General features: G+C 39.3%; 2 non-coding genes across 2 annotated transcripts; one reads left to right on the plus strand and one right to left on the minus strand.

The window, feature by feature from the left end:
- Positions 1-5,384: 5,384 nt before the first annotated feature.
- On the minus strand, positions 5,385-5,503 carry LOC146609907 (5S ribosomal RNA). The gene has a single exon (XR_014905107.1). It is a non-coding gene; the product is annotated as a 5S ribosomal RNA (ribosomal RNA).
- Positions 5,504-5,813: 310 nt separating this feature from the next.
- On the plus strand, positions 5,814-5,932 carry LOC146609908 (5S ribosomal RNA). Its single transcript, XR_014905108.1, has one exon. It is a non-coding gene; the product is annotated as a 5S ribosomal RNA (ribosomal RNA).
- Positions 5,933-6,277: the final 345 nt, after the last annotated feature.

The following is a 6,277-nucleotide window of genomic DNA, read 5'->3' on the forward strand; positions in this document are numbered from 1 at the left end:
AACAAAAATAAATAAATAAAAAATAGGGAACCACCCCTCACCCTCCACCTCATGATGCTTAATCAACGTAATCAACCTTAATTTGATGCAGTGTGAAAAAAAAAGCACAGAAATCAATTATTTTTCAAGAAATATTAAATAGATTCAACATCTTTCTTCAACAAAATTGCAGACTGCACAGATGGTACCTTCCCAAAGGAAAAAGTACTATAGCTTACTAGGGTATATATATTAGACTTAATAGTCACTATATACAGTAATTGACTTCTATTCATTTTACATCAAATTAAAACTTTGGGTGTAAGATTCGGATAATTATTTATTAAAAGCTAGACATTTTAAATGAGAATAAGAAAGAAAAGTATGTCTTTGTGCCCCCTTTTCCCTGTTAATGCCCTATCGGCCCCCCTGGCTAAACTTTGCTAGATCCGCCCCTGCACAGTTACCAGCCGTCAGCTACGTAGAAAAAGATCCTCGAGTAGAAAGTAATAATAAATAAATTCTAACAACAGCTGATCAAGCTTAAACGTGCTGCTGTTGTTCAGCCGCTGGTTTCCTCTTTCTGGTGCAAAGTGGGCCAAAAGCAAACTAGAGACACGGACTCGCGACAGAAAAGCTGATCAGCTGATCATTAAGCAGTTTCATGATTGAAGTAGCAGCCAGAAGAGGCAGTCGCTCCATATATCGTTTGGTAAGCTTAATGCAGGAATGCTTTACAAACATTCAGAGATGGACTTACACACTTGCTTTACTTCTCTCGGGGATAACTTTGTCGGAGATGAAATGCCGGGTTGCTAGCGAAGCTCCAAATGCTATCCAGACCACCGACAGGTCCTGCATGCCACAGCCGCTCTATCACGTGATGCATACTGCTCCGACGTGCTTCGTGATATTTAATGGATCGGATTACATTTTTTATTTTTCTCCGATATCCGATCCAGTAATTTAGGTCAGTATCGGACCGATACCGATACGTAATATCGGATCGGTCCATCTCTAGTTGCTAGCACATTTCCATGGTCGCTTCTAGTTTGCATGGGAGATGCCAACTTGTCTGCAAACACTTAGCAACCACCACCAAGCAGTAGTGAAACTGTGAAAAGTGCGACACAAACTGGAAATGGTGCTGGTTTGCCATCAAAGCAAAAGATGTGACTTTTAAAACGTGTTGGTTTCAGCTAAAATTTCACTTTTACTATGACAGTTTTTGTTTTGCATTGCACTTTTCACAGTTTCACTACTACTCAGTGGTTAATTGGCAAGTGTTTGCAGACAAGTTGGAATGTTCCATGCAAAATATAGGCAACCAAACTATTCACTAGAAAGGTTTTGGTGACAGCCAGGAACTTCCAGCAACCACTTAACAACTAGTTAGGAATAAACATTGTTCCCTGGCCACTTGAGGTTTCCAGGGATCGCCAACCACTCTCTAGACCTGTGTGACTGAAGCCAAAGAAACGGGAATGCAAGATTACAGTGTTGGCCGTACTACTTTGTTTCTAATTAAACATCTAGTGGAAAAATGGCCAGGAAAATGTCTTGATCATAAAAGGATCAATCCCAGTCATTTTGTTAGCACTTGAATTTTCTTTATCCACAGAATATTTTAATGTCAAGTAGATGGTTTGGTATGCTCGAACTGCACTTTTTTAAATCATTGCCTGCTGGATGCCATTTTATCCTAATTTCTTGTCTATAAATTCTAATTGAATATAGCTATTTATGTGCATTCACAAGTGAACTTCTAAGCTCCTCTGGCAACCAGCAGGGTGCAGAAAAGCACACAGTAATCTGGCAGCTGTGGCATTGACAGGTGACACATCTGCATCCAGGTGGCTATTCAGGGTTAGGCTGGATGACGTAGTAAATCAGATCTAGACTGAGGAGAGCCGTTACAGAACTTAACCAAGCCATCACCATTAAGCTGAACTATATGAATCCAATCATGCAAGACTTGTGGGTATTTTTTATTTGTATTTTTCCAAGCATTTTTAGTCTTGTGAACGACTTGGCTTTTTATTTACTGACTTGGATAAAACTACCTCAGAGCAGTGTCGGGTGCTAGCTAATATTATCCCTAATTTATGAGTGACAACAAAATGAAGAAATTGTAGTGACCAAACCAATGAAAGCCAATATCACATCAAAGCACTGTCTGTTTTGGGGGGTTTTCACCCTTAATAAGTAATCCTGCATGGACTGGTTGGTTGCTTTAGTTGGTTACATTTTACCGGACCAAATTTTTTTACTATCGGGAGTCTCATTGTTTTTAATGTGAGTCGATGAAGACAGCCAAGCACAATCTAGGACTCGTTCACGTGTAATGCTAACTATAAAAGATGTCTGGATCTTTTAAAAGGTGCCATCGTAATTGCTAATTCATGACATGTTGATAATCCAGCAAAACCTGTTGATTTTAAAAAGACGTTTGTAGTGGCGACGAAGGTTTGTGGAAAAGATGTATGCACAGCAATAAATTTCCTGAGCGTGGGCTGCAGATTGTTGGTGTTTTTTCTTTTTCTTTTTAAACCAGTCTGTCCACTGTGGGCAGGCTTTTAGTTGGCAAGACAAATGCCTGTGAGATCAGACAAACTTAGTCTCAATTTATGGAACCAGCTTCTTTTTCAGTTTTTGTTTTGCCAGCAAGTTTAGAAATATCAAGGCTTCTTAGTGAACAGAGCCACGCTGTTATCACATGCCTACATTTTTTTCAACCCAAACTGCAATAAAATCCAGAGTGGATTTCCCCATCTGGTACTCGCCACACTCAATGCCATTATTTTTTATTATTATTATTATTATTTTTCATTAACAAAGGGAAAATCCACATCTGAATACACTTCACACAAAGAAAAAGAATTGAAATCTGACGGAAGGCACACGCGAGGTCGTGTGTGGTTGTTGAGTACAGGTCGTAGCCTTTTGTCGGATCTCTCTCTCTCTCTCTCTCTCTCTCTCTCTCTCTCTCTCTCTCTCTCTCTCTTGGGTTTTGTGAGTCCTTTCAAAATAAAGTTTTGACTAAAATCTGTCATGCCGCATAAAAAGTAAAAAAGAAAAAAAAGTTTTAACTACCATGCAACCTCGTGTGTAGATGCTGCATAGAACGATCAGTATTTGTGTTTTGCACTTTCAAAGCGGTCTCAAGAAAAAGAAAAAAAAAAAAAAGGAGGCCCATCTGAGATTGGGCTGATAATAAGAATAAAACTGACGAGGTATTTTACGCTATCAATAGGAATTATAAGGAATAATATGACTCGGAGGAGCTTTTCTAAAAACGTTGATATATCTATATATTCATGAAGTACCTCATAAGCCTGATATATGCTGCATTGACCTTTTTTTTTGTTTTGTTTTGTTCTTTTAGTGTGCTTCATATTGTCCAGTAACATAATTTTCCCCTCTAGTGGAGGTTTGAATGTCACTTCAGGCTGTGCCCACGCTGATAGCTCTTCTTGTAACATGTTACACCATGTGGCCAAATAACGTGTCATTTATGCAAGTCATAATGTCAATCAGAATATTCCTCGTCTCATTTCTGCGTCCTTTTCTATTTTATTTTATCCTTTTTTTTTTGGCATCTTCCCTGCATGTGCGTAGCCAAAAAGGAAAAAAAAAGAGATTGGGTTCAGTTAACCAAGGGTTGACGTGCACCGAGCAGCTGTGGTAAAGCGCGACTGTTGACTCAGGCACTGACATGTAAGGGCTGTATCTGCTCACCCTGTCCTCCACCCCTCCATCCCATCCCGTGCACTTCCCTCCTCCACCCTGACACCCTTTGTCTTAAAATAGCCTTAGATCTACAAGTGAGGTTCCTATTTGGCCTTAAACAAATTATGCACTACAGTTTCACAGACTTGACAAAGAGCTCGATTCCAATTTAGACACGCTTTCTTTTAAGACTTCATGTTATCTACCTCCTGAGAATGTACAGTCTGTCCTGGAGTTGCAGTTGACTACAAAACTTTTTTGTTGTTGTTTTCTGACAGAAGATAATCAAAATTGATACAAAATTAACTCAGAACTAATACCAGGACACTCCTTTTTTTTCTTTTCTTTCTTATAATTATAAGCCATGACAGAGAAGCAAAGTGACCAAAGTCTCTTGGCAGAGGTAGCCCTGCAAAGCCGTGTGAATTCAAACCTCCCTTTCCTCCTGTCATTTTGAGCTCACTTATATTTTGCATATATTTTAGTTTCTCTATCTCTTTTACTCCCTTATTTAAACCACAACATGCCAAAACTGAATTTGCTGTCATTCCTGTTCTGGTGAGGGTCTTTTGCTCATTTCATATGTTTCAAATCCACTGCTAAGCTCCTTGTTCTTGTTATTGTAAGCTTTGATTTCTCTTATACGTTTTCTTTTTTTTTTCTTTTTGTAACAATTATGCTTACAGAACACAAGATATGCTGTAAACCCTGTTAGGACATAATGTGAATACGTATCACTTAATATAGTTCGCTCTTTGGCTTGACTGTAAATTGCATTAATTAATAAAAATGTTTGAAAAAGGTTTTCTGCTGCGTTGTCACTTGATGTTTTCATTCCTGTATTTTCATATCCTGTCCAGTTTTGCTGAACTGTTACCAGAGAGGAAGTAGAAGTTCACATCAGAGGGGAGAAGGCCTGATTCAGATACCTGTAGACTGAAACAAGATGACTACACTATCAACACTGTCTGTGAAGATGATTATGTGCCAGTAGAACAAGCAACACAACAAAAAATATCACATCAGCTGAGTCAGGATTGTTTTATTTACTTAATTTAATTAAAGTATCAAAGCACAATATGCATTAAAAGAAAGGACCACTCCAAATAATAAATAAAACCAATGAATGGAACATCTTTATTCATACTCTAAGAATAAATCCCTTTCCAGGTGGTTCTTGCATGAGGTCAACTGTGTGAATCTAAACTGGCTGCCTTGTTTTTGTTTGTTTGTTTGTTTTGTTGTTTTTGTTTTTTAAGTGCACAATAAGTAGGGGGCCATGAATGTGTGGCCCTATCATGCTCCGTATCTGCATTGCTCTTCTGGCACTGACTCATTTTGAGTCTGGCTGCCTCTACTCGGCCTCCAATATCTATGGGCCAGATGGTGTAACAATTGGGGCCACATCTGGCCCACATAACACCCGCCCCTGTCATATTTGAGTCCTAAGAAAACCAGTGGAAATGAACCCTAAATATCAACTTAAAACTCAAGGCAAGAAAAATGAAGATAACAGAATTTTTCACATAAATATTTTATGGTTTATATTAAAAAGATTGAATGTAAAGAATATACATTTTAAAGGGCCTTGAACTTCAACGATTGACCAGGAAGCAAAATGCTCCACATGTCCACTGAAGACGAGCAGCGCCCCCTGCAGTTTGTGTAAGTGAAAAAGCTTACAGCACCTGGTATTCCCAGGCGGTCTCCCATCCAAGTACTGACCAGGCCCGACCCTGCTTAGCTTCCGAGATCAGACGAGATCGGGCGTGTTCAGGGTGGTATGGCCGTAAGCGACACCCTAAACGACAAACACCCCTTTTATTAATGCTTCAGGAGCACTTCTCAGACTTTTGTCTTGCAGATCGTCTCCAAACAGTTTGTTTTGTTACTTAAATAAATGCGGTGATTTTAAGAGCCAACTGCACGCTATTCCGATCTAAGATCAGTGACGTGTTACTCTAAACAGCTTTCTATGCTGAAGTGAAAAGTTTACCGTAGGAATAAATGTTTCATCATTGGATGGAAAACGTGTTCAGAATCTTAATTGGCGAAAAAAGTGGTATTTGGCATGTATAAAAGGTCAGTTTGTGTGCACTTCTTTCGCTTACGGCCATACCACCCTGAACACGCCCGATCTCGTCTGATCTCGGAAGCTAAGCAGGGTCGGGCCTGGTCAGTACTTGGATGGGAGACCGCCTGGGAATACCAGGTGCTGTAAGCTTTTTCCCTTACACAAACTGCAGGGGGCGCTGCTGCTCTTCTTCTTGTTTGTGTCAAACGACAAATTGCAGAAAACAAACCGTTTCTTAAACTTATAATAGCTTGTCATTTATTAAGTACAAACTTGTAGGTCATAATTACTTTGCAGGGCATTTTTTCCTATTTTTTATACTTTCTAATAGTAACAGTAAATTAATGAAACTCCTCATTCCAAAAGATCCACTATACAGCAGCTAAGGCCAGAAATGTACATAGACTCATATCTGAGCCCAAACTGTGCCAACAACATATCCTCCACACCATTACACCAACAGTCTGAACCGTTGAGACGCAGGATGGATTCATG

Source organism: Diplotaxodon limnothrissa, linkage group LG22, assembly GCF_057381915.1.
Source record: "Diplotaxodon limnothrissa isolate DT_005_m linkage group LG22, D_limnothrissa_male_GT1.1, whole genome shotgun sequence".
Classification (NCBI taxonomy): domain Eukaryota; kingdom Metazoa; phylum Chordata; class Actinopteri; order Cichliformes; family Cichlidae; genus Diplotaxodon; species Diplotaxodon limnothrissa.